The sequence below is a fragment of the Megascapheus bottae genome, chromosome 18, assembly GCF_031878675.1.
Source record: "Megascapheus bottae isolate mThoBot1 chromosome 18, mThoBot2.hap1, whole genome shotgun sequence".
Taxonomy (NCBI): domain Eukaryota; kingdom Metazoa; phylum Chordata; class Mammalia; order Rodentia; family Geomyidae; genus Megascapheus; species Megascapheus bottae.
Window position 1 is genome coordinate 42,578,706 of NC_143526.1, and position 11,162 is coordinate 42,589,867.

An 11,162-nucleotide genomic window follows, 5' to 3' on the forward strand; every position below is an offset into this window, starting at 1 on the left:
CGAGTGCTAAGCCAGATTTGACCCACCAGCTATACTTTACCAATCCCTAGTGTATTTGAGCGCCTACAAAGCAGGAGATGCTAGGTTTAACCCTGCTAGATGTGCTTCACCATTAGTTTGTAGAAAGTATAATCTTCATGCCTTTAAAGTAGCTTATGCAGTGGCATTAATTGGAAATTACTAAATACATTTTGTTTTCTGGGCATGTAAGCCTTCCATATTTCCCCAAATTGCCAATATCCGTAAGAGAAATTATGTAATTAGAACATCGATCACAATTTAGTTCCTTATTTCTGATTTGGAAACATGCTGTAGTGGCATTCAGACAACTTACTTAAGTCATCAAATATTAGAGGTATTAATTAGTTCAATTGGTATGAACCATTTCTTTATTCATTTTTTTGTGCTCAGTCAGTGCTAGACCTTTTACTTCAAAGGGTGTTGAATATTATGACGTGCATTCTGATCTTGAGGGAACAGAGTTGCCCAGCTTATATGAGCTATATTTATATAGTATCAAACTCCAAAGCCACGTGTCACTCAAACAAATGTGGCATGAATATATGTCATTCTGATCGACCCAATGATACAGATGTTTTTATATTTCATTGTGCATTTATGTCATTTTTTGAAGCAAGAATCTGTATTTCCTACCGAGCACTAAATATAGGTTATTACTCTGAAGACAAGTACAATTGTTTTAAGGAGATGGGATTCTTTTAGCATAGGATATTCTTTCACAACACAACAATTAGCTCTTGTACTGGAACTCATATGTGTGCTATTTGTGGCTAATTTGGATGGCAAAATCATTTGGAAGGAAAAGGCTACAGAAGAACTGAAAATAGATATTGGTACTTTAAACATGCAATTGTGGCAAATAGAAATAAAGTCTCATCTAATGCCAACATGAATTGGGCTAGATAAGGTAGTAATCAGAAAAACATGAAAAGTAATTTGAGCTAGTGTGAAGCTGTGCAGAAGTTTTAGGGCTGCAAATACCAGAAGCCAAATATGACAAATGCAAATCAAAAAAAGATTCATTAGGATAGGGTGATTTCATGGAATTAGGGGATTCCAAAAATTAAAGAAACTGGTACAAAGGCTTGACAGTGATTCAGAACGAGGAATGTGAGAACTTTAGCCATTATGTTACATCTGGTACAATCTGGTTAATAATGCCAGTAATATGGTCTTTTATTTTGTTGATCAAGTTGGTAATATTAAAATCCTAGGAAGGAATCACAGTAATGAAAGCATATTTACAGTAAGGTTCCTGTCCTATGCCAAGAAAAGAAAATATTTTTTCCCATGCTGACTTCCCAATGGGAAAAAACAATCCCTAGGTTATTCAAGTCTAAGACTTAAGTGCAACAACAGAGTTCCCAAAAGGAAAATGGGGGAAACTGGAACAGGTAGGCAGAAGATCGAATGACCTGAGTGAGCGAGACCCGGAGTTCAATCCCCAGTACAGCTAAGAATAAAAATGAATAAATGTAAACAAAGAATATTGATAATATATTCATATTATTAATATGACCATATTAACAAAATATTAAGGACTTTAGATGACGTAGCAATTGTAGGTACTGATGTTGATATATAAAGTAAACCCCTACTCTCAGAAATCTCAGGCTTGTGATAAATGATATACTTTTTAAAATTATCTTTAGGTGGTTGTACAGATGAGTTACCACTTGACGAATTCGTTTATGAGTACGATGCATCTTGGTCAGGGTCACCCCTTCATCATTATTTCTGATCCCTCCCGACCCAACTTGTCTTCTTAGTTTTCTTCATTTTATAGGATATGCACTGATTTCTGCTATATTCTCCTTTTTTCCTTTCTTCATCTGTGAAAATCTCTCTCTCTCTCTCTCTCTCTCTCTCTCTCTCTCTCTCTCTCTCTCTCTCTCTCTGTCAGTCGTGAGGCTTGAACTCTGATCTGGGCACTGACTCTGAGCTCTTCAGCTCAAGGCTACCACCCTGCCCCTTGAGCCACAGTGCCACTTCCAGTTTCTAGTGGTTAGTTGGAGATAAGAGTCTCATGGATGTTAGTGCCTGAGCTGGCTTTGAGCCTTGATCTTCAGATCTCAGCCTCCTGACTAGCTAGGATTACAGGCATGAGCCACCATGCCTGGCTTCATTTGTGAATCTTTTTGACAGAAACACACATAGAAATGTGCTTCAGTAGAAACATAAATAGAAATGTGTTTCTCATACCTGAATTTTAGAGGGACTTAATTATAAATAAATAAATAGGAAGAAAGTGGTAAAGAAGGAAGAGAAACACTGGGGGAAAATAACTTAAATACCCACAAACAGTAAGGTAATTGAATAAAGTGTTGTGTATTCATAACATAAAACATTATACAGTGATTTAAGCAGTTAGTTGCCTTTATTTATGAACAGATGTTCATTATATTACTACACCAAACAAACCAACCCATGGAAGTGTAGCTTGTTATATAGTATGATTTTATTTGAAAGCAAGGTCAAGACGCAGGTATGGATCATTTTGCATCAAGATATAAAAGGACAGGAATGTCCCGCATCCACTGGGTAAGGTCACTGCTTTGGAGTTGAAAAGTAAAATAGATGAGAGTTGCCGATTTTTATTTTATTTTATTTTTGAAGTGTGTGAGTTGGAGAGCACTAACACTTCTGTATGTCCAGTGATATCTTGTTATATACTCAATTATTTTGTCCTACATTTAGCTTTTATATGCTTAACCATTTCTTCCCTAGCTAACTGTACATCCCATACGTGAACACTCTGATCTGCTGTTGAGGACAGGGTTGTGCCCTGCTCACTCTGTCCCTCCCAGGGGCTGTCACAGAAGCTCATGGGTAATGAGCACTGATAGAGGCTGCGTTGAGAACTCAGCAAGCAGAGGTGACAACCAATAGATTGAGCTCATTTCCTCTTTCAGGGTTTTGGAGACCCAATGAAGAGAGAAAAAAAAATCAATACAACCTTGATCATTTGGATCTGATGTATGAATGCCTGGAACAAACCAGGCCTCCATTTTGTGCTGTGAGGTCCTCAGTTGCAAAGCCTGATGGCTCCAATCAGGCTTGCCCCGCCAATCCCATCTGCTTTCCTTCGAGAGAAATTATGTATCTAACTGAAATTAGCCATGAAGGTTCTTGAGTCACAGAAAAGTGACAGAGGTTTCAAACAATGTGCTGTGACAGAATATTGTGAGAGTTATAATTCTACTGAAATGCGAGCTTAGGAACTTCCAATTTCAATTTCCTCTCATCTTCTCACTACAAAAATATGATGTAGATGCTTTGACAAAAAAAAAGAAAAGAAAAGAAAAAGTGCTTCAGCCTGGATCACGGTCATCTAATGATTTGTTTCGTAATCAGCTAGGGTGAGGACTAGCTGAGTAACTTATTATGGGCAATGAGGCGTGGCTAGAGTTTATTGCCTCATGTCCTAGCAAATGTGAAATACAGGAGCGCTTGTTCCATAACACCTTGAAATCATCTCCAACGTAATAGATTGATCAGCTTCACTTCGCAAGCAAGCCGTGTCTAGCATGTCACTTGTCACTGGTAGGTGGACATTACCCTCGCTTTTCCTCACTGTACCAAGAACGTAGGTGGTTGAAGGGAACTTGAACTTCTGGATTCATTTTCACCCTCACAGACCTTGGCCGCCATTGAGATGCAGAAGACATTACAAAGGAAACAAGTCTCATTTGGAACTGAAGGCGCTTTGGCCTTGCTGGTCTTCTTTGTGTGCTACATCAATTCTCCAGTGTGGGCCTTTGGTAAAGTTGGCTTGAACTTGCAAAGGAAATTCAACAAGAACAACAAAAGCACAAGCAAGGAAAGCACAGTTGAATGTGGACTGTTTCTATAAAAAGCTACTACTTCCAGATTCTCATTTTTCTCTTTGAACGTTGATGAGCTATGCAGCTCACAAGGCAAATAGACAACATCTTGTTTGATCTCTCTTGCAGGACTATAGCATTCTGAAAAGACTTTATTAATTAACTTTTTTAAATTTGCAGGTCTGAGGATCACATCCAGGTCCTTATATATGCCAGGAAAGCACTCTGTCTCCCTAACCAAATTTATTCTGGTAGATTTTTTAAAAAAATTTCTTAATTCTGCACAAGAATCCTTGCTCTGAGCAATTAATTAAGCATCATCTACCTTCTTCCTAAATTCCAAGAACTGGCCTAATGATAATGAGACAACTGTGTTATATAGTTGTCACCATGCTGACAAATTGTCCTCAGTGAGAAGTCATTTACTGAATAATGTAACAGAAAAGTTCAGAGTCATCTCAGGCCTGGCTAACGCTAGGTCCTCAGCCTTGGTTGTTAGGTGTCTGTTGGGATCTCTTATCCACACTTTCTTCTTTATTTTGGCATTGTCAGTCCCTGATTCATTTCAGCCACACAGCTTTCAATGGTTGGAACACATATCCTACTAATCTAGCAACTCCATTGTAAGGAGAGTTCAATGAATCACTCAAATGCTGAGGCTGTGTCTTATAGTTCATCCCTGGGCCTGCTCCTAAACCAAAACGTGATGAGGAATGTACCAAGTACTCTTTGTGTTGTTCCTTACACCTGTATCTACCCCTGAAGTAAGCAAAGTAGACTCAATCCTAGATACAGCACATGGATTAAGTTAAGGAGGATTCTTTCTGAAGGACAAAGGATCGACTTTACCAAGGAACAGAGAATGGATGATGAGCAACAGAAGGCAGCCAATAAAAGGCATCTTTCCAGTGGAGCTAGGACTGGTGTGAGAGAAGTGCCATCAGAATTCATTCTCTTCATGACTGACCTCATGGCAGTCTCTGATCCCTGGGAGAGAACTCTATTGATCTACTGCCAGCCCTCACCATTTTGTTACTGATCCATTCTTTTAGAAGGGGTCACTCAACCCCACCCGGAATAAAACTCACATTGGCAAATCAGTATAAAGCCTCACATTTTATTCTTGATGCTAAAACTGAAGAATGCTGTCGATTCCCATCTTTAAATAGAGGAAACAACATCCAGGGTTCACAGAAAACATTTGAAATTGCAAAAGATAGTTTAAAGAGAGCCTGCATATGAGAGGGCTTACATTTTTAAACACCAACTTGAGAAGACGAGAAATGGTTGTGTTAAATTTTAATGCTAGGGAAATGGGGTCTGTCAGTGAGGATAAGGTGGTATAGCTTGAAAGCAATGTGAATGCATTCTGACTTTAAATTCCCCTAAATGCCACCAGACCCATCTGATACACATTTATGCTCGAGAGAAAGATGGCTCGAGGTTTAGGAGAAAACTGTAGCTGGAAGCCATGCATGTTCCACATCCATGCAGTTTTTATACTGTGAAGCCCCAAATGAAAAGGCTTTAAAGTCAGAAGATTTGTGTCCATGACACAGGACTAGGACCTTAATTCTGTCTCTTGGAAAATGAATGTCTGTGTGTGTGTGAGAGAGAGTGAGAGATAGAGAGAGAGAGAGAAAGAGAGAGAGAGAGAGAGACATACACACAGAGAGACAGAGACAGAGACAGACAGAGACAGAGACAGACACACACACACACACACACACACACACACACACACACACAGAGGAGGGAGAGACAGAGAGACACAGAGAGAGACAGAGACAGACAAAGAGACAGACAGACAGACAGAACTGAGCAGATGAAATGACCAAACTGAGTATCAGACGTGGTGACTCTGCTACGTAAGGGCAAGGGATATAAGCATGGGCTGATTTTGGATGAGAGCAATAGTGAAGGGAAGTATTTCTCTTTGAAAGGCTTCCCCTTCAAAGCAGAAAATAGTCAAAATTTAAGAGTCTCTGGAATCTTTACCTTTTAGTCTTTTGGTTGATTTTAAATGTTCCTGTGTAGAAATGATTTTATCTGTGTTCTAACAGTACTTTGTCTATCTATACCCTTGTCACAGAAAGCCATTCATTTATTCATGGCTTCATTTACTCACATAAGAAATACTAAACAGCAGTTATATGTCAGATTCTGGGATTTATCAGGGAATGAGTCAGACAAAGCCATGCTCTCCTAGAAATGACAACAAGAAAGCAAATATACTAGATGATTATAGAATAACTAATCCAATGGCTTAGTGTTTTTCTTTTGCTTTTCAATGTAAGGAGACGGGAAGAAGAAACTTCTTCTTTTTGGTCAATCATAGGTCTTGAACTTGGGGCCTGGGTGCTGTCCCTGAGCTCTTTTGCTCAAGGCTACCACTCTACCATGTGTGTTGAGCCACAGCGCCATTTCTAGATGTGTTCTTTACCTTGGATGATTTCATACTTTCTGTGGTGGTGCAGGGGTTTTGAACTCAGGGCTCTGTAGTGGATAGGCAGGTCTTCATCACGTGAGTTGTCCTCCTCCTTCTCTTCTTCCTCCTCCTCCAGCTCATCTTTATTTAGAATAGTATAATAAAGCATCAAAGTCTACAAGTTGCTGTCGGAGCCTCAATCCTTAATCCTTCCCAAACCATCTTTGTGCCGAAACTATGTTTCATTTCCTCCCGTGCTGAGGCCGAATGCTGATGCAATTGAGTGCTCGGGGTCGGGGAGGGGGGACTGACTGCTGTGCATTCACAGCCCTCAGCAGTGGACTTGAAAGATCATATTGCATTTTGGCAGGGTCAGCGATGCTACTCCAGTCCTATGAGTTCATTGCCCACATATGAAACAAGAAAACGAAGTAGGAAGATGCGCCTGTCCATCAAGTCCTGGCATAACCTCAGGCTGCAAAAGAAGCTTCCCTGCCCAGAATTCTCCTCCTGTTCCTAAAGACGCTGTTTCCCCACCTCATCCTCTTGACATTCTCCAGGGATACTCACCAAGTAGGGTCTTTCCAGGGACATCTTATTTTCATGCTTTGTCTTATCTTGTTTTGTCTCGATAGGCTTATAAAAGCGTGTTTTCACTCAAAATGTACTTACTAACTACCTGATGGCATCAGGTCAGAGAGTTGCGCTCGGAGAAGAGTCCACTGAATACATCTCCTACACATGGGCCTTCTTACTGTCTCCAAGACTCCCTATTATTATTAAAAACAAGACACAGTTCCCGTATGACTCATCTTTGCATACTTACTTGTCCTGGGTTCCTAGGCAGTAAATGGGTCTATCTGTGCATAGGTTATACTTCTGTATTCTGATACTTTTCTAAGTCACATTTAAGGAAAAAGTTGAAGAACACAAAAAATGAATGAAAATTCTTGTCTGTCTCTGATGGAAATTAGGATCATGTGTGAGCTAATCTACATCCTGCCTCTTTTCTCTCTTCTCTACCTCCCTCTCCCATGTCTTCTCCCTCTCCCTCCACTCCCTTCTCCCTCCCTCCCTCCTTCCCTCCCTCCTTTCTTCCCTCCCTCCATGCATCTTCCTGAATCTTATGTGTGTTTCATGCACTGGTACCAACGGTGGATTCCCAACACGACCGGCTATACATTTGTGCTTTGTCTTCCCACACTGATGAAGTCATGTAGCTATGGATGCTTCACCCCTGGAGCTGGATTCTGTGAACAGAAGCACACAGCCATTTGCCATTAGAAATGTTATAGTCATTTATCTAACCCATAACACACAAATCTGTATACCAAAGGGTTCCACAGTCTGGTCCCAACTACTCTGTGTGGCCTTCGAGCACAAACGTGCCCGTGAACATTATAAAAACGAGTGAATGTGAATGTGTTCCAATAAAACTTTATTGATATGAACAGGTGTGAGGATTACTTTGAAATTCTACAAGGAAGAAAGCCTTCACATTTCTTGTGAGAATCTCACCTAAAACAAAACCAGTGAGTCAGAAAGCAGGTATCTGTGCCACTTAGGGTCAGAACTCCATCACCGCATCTCTCCATTTTCACTTGAAATGTGGCTGGCGTGCAGTCTGTCACAGCCTCTTAGTCCAGCAACAGGAAGAGAGAATGTGACCAATTACATGGGGTTCATAGGAGAGGAAGCTGTCCCTTGCAGCCATCAGGTTGGTTTACTTTCATTGCATTTTACTTCATAGACTGCTTCACTTGGGGTAAATAATTTGTTGTAGTTCCAATGTAAAACTGGGAAGCTTCAATCAAACATTCAGGGAAGTTTCCATCTTCACCTGCCTCTTCCTTCACCCCACAGACAGGAGAATGTTCTGGTTTGTCTCCATTCATTATCCATGGAATAAGAAAAGACACACAGAGAAGACACACAGAGATTTCTAAGGTGCTCCCTTCCTACTTGAAATGATCTATAGTCCATTGTTCTGCACCTTGCTATTCTGTTAGACATTCTAAAACTTTCTCCATGGGCGTATATGAAAGTCAGTTGCCTATTGATTGATTTCTAGGCTGGTCCCAGTTTTCTGCTGTTTCAAAGGGGTTGGAATTAATTGTTTGTGTTTTTAGAACTTTTTTGGACATAACTTTAGGATAGATGCTTAGAAAATGGCAAGGCAGGTCAAAAATATGTGTTCTGCAGTGCCAATTTTCATAAGCCAATTTTGTTTTCCAGTCAGCAATATGTAAGCATGCTTCATTCCCACAAAACCGCAGATAGATTCTTGTTGCGAAGCTAACCCATGAGCAACAGCATTTACTTTACTGTAGAATGTCAAATTATCAGAGTTACTTCAGCAAAACACGAATCTCGCCAAACACCAGACTCTACTGAGGCTTCCGAAACTAAGTGAGTAACCACAGAGCCTGCTTCTCTGTCAAAGAGAGCCTCCAGAAAATCATCCTCTTCCTCACATTGAAGCAGGTTTGTGTGTCAGAGTAGCACAAAGAGTGATAACTCGTGTGACATATATCAGCTCCGAGGAAAGCAGAACTTCTGAGTTCTTAAGCTACTAGGAAAACAAGAAGGAATCATGCAGAGAAAGAGGGTATGCAAATCACTCTCCTAGATCTGTCACTTATGAAGTGCAGTCTTCAGATCTCAGCCTTCTGATTGGCTAGGATTATAGGTGTGAGCCACCAGCCCCAAGTTAATATTTAGTACCTTCCACTTTCTATTTGGAGTTAGGGGCACATTATAAAAATCACTTCCTGTGTGTGTATTGAGAGGGGGAGGCTAAGAAGCCAGACACTAAGGTGAAGAAATCCATATCCAAAAAGGCGGATGCCAATGCCAAGGTGAAGAAGATGGCTACCACTAAAGCTAAAAGTCCAAGAAAGGGCTGCCCCACTGCAGCCAAAACCTGGTACCGAGGAATTGGCAGATACCCCCAGTCTGCTATGTATTCCAGAAGAGTCATATACAAGAGGAAATAAATATTCAGCTGCTAAGTCCAAGGTTGAAAAGAAAAAGAAGGTTCTTGTGACTGTCACAAAACCAGTTGGTGGTAACAAGTTGGTGATGCCAAGCACGGTGGTACCCGGATGGTGAAGCAATGAAGATGTGCCTCAGAAGCTGCTGAGCCACGGCAAGAAGCCCTGCAGTCAGCAGGGGCAAAGGCTGCAGGCCAGCATGGCTCCAGGGACCATCCCCAGCATCCTCACGGGGTGCTGAGAGTGGCTTTCCTGAAGCAGCTGGACAGGGCCTTACTACTTGGGCCTGGACCTCTGTCCCTCAATCGTGTTCTTCTACATAAAACACATTGGAAATTGGTTATTGCCACTTCCACAAAAATTGATATCAGTGGGGTGAAAATCCCCAAACACCTCACTGACCAGTACTTTAAGAAGAAGAAGCTGCAGAAGTCCAGACACGGGAGGGCGAGATCTTTGACACAGAAAAAAGAGAAATACAAGGTTACAGAGCAGCACAAGGTTGATCAGAAAGCTGTGGACTCAGAAATTCTACCCCAAATCAAAGCTATTCCTCAGCTCCAAGGCTACATGAGATCTCCTTTTCTTCAATGGTGTTCTAAACCAACAAGAGCCTAATTAAATCATTTATACATTTAAAAACAGAATCACTTCCTGGGCCAGGCATGTAGCCTGGTGGTAGAGTGCTCACCTAGTGGAAGGGCTCTAGCCTTGAGCAAAGTGTCCAAGGACAGTGCCCAGGCCCAAGGATTGGCAAAAGAAATCACTTCCTGAAGTGCTTCTCAATCTTGGGTCCTGTATTTTAATTACTTAATTTAATAGCTTTTTGTTTATTGGCTTTCCATAACTAGAAAAGTCTTTGCTTTAAATATATTTTTTGAGCTGGGTGCTGGTGGCTCACACCTGTAATCCCAGCTACTCAGGAGACTGAGATCTGAGGATCATAGTTCAAAGCCAGTCTGGAAGGAAAGACCATGAGACTCTTATCTCTAATTAATCATAGAAAAATCTGGAAGTGGATGCTGTGGCTCAAGAGGTAAAACACAAGCTTTAAGCAAAAAGGAGTTCAGGGATAGTATTCAAACTCAGATCTGGAGCCCTGGGACCAGGTAGATAGATAGACAAACAGACAGAGATGGAGATATATGTATATCTATATATATGTTTGAATATAATAAATATATTAAATACATATGAGTCAGGTGTGTCACTGGCTTAAACAGAAAAACAACATTTCAGACATGCATCAGAGATGTTATTGTGTCTTTTGTGTGGCAGCTTCGTATAGTGAGTTGTAAGGGAGTATTTTTGCCCCCAGTCACTTAGGAGATTGGGACAAGAGGATATCTTGAACCCAGATCAGCTTCAGCAGCTTATATACAATCTTTTACCTTCTGGGAAAATTAGTGAACTTCAGAATTGTTATATCAGAAAGTTGATGAGTTTATTCTCTTACTTTTAACTAGAATATAAGCTCTGAGGAAGTGGGGCCTGTGGTCTCAATTCTTGCTCTATAAAGATTGGAGGGATTAATTACCTGATTCACTTATTTGTTCTTTTTTTTTTCTCTGTGCTGTGCTTGGAAGCTGGAATAATATGCCTCTGACTTTTGTGTTGGTGGGTGTTCTATGGTTCCTTTGGAGGGAAAAATGACAGAGTTGGAAAAACTTTGGGTTATTTCTAGAAAACTCATGAAGAAATGAAGGCTTCGAGGACAGATACAGTAGCTCAACTGTGTAATACCAGCTCCATAGAAGGCATTGGTAGGAGCAGAAGTCAGCCCCTGTCTGGAAAGCACAAACACTTAAAAAAGACTGGAGGAAGAGTCCAAGCAGTAGAGGCCTGCTTAGCAAGTCTGAGGCCCTAAGTTCAAATCTCAGTTACTCTCAAGAAAAC

General features: G+C 40.8%; 1 pseudogene; it reads left to right on the forward strand.

Moving 5' to 3' along the window:
* The first annotated feature begins 2,508 nt into the window (after window positions 1-2,508).
* LOC150050618 (large ribosomal subunit protein eL6 pseudogene) lies at window positions 2,509-9,884 on the forward strand (annotated as a pseudogene).
* The last annotated feature ends 1,278 nt before the right edge of the window (window positions 9,885-11,162 follow it).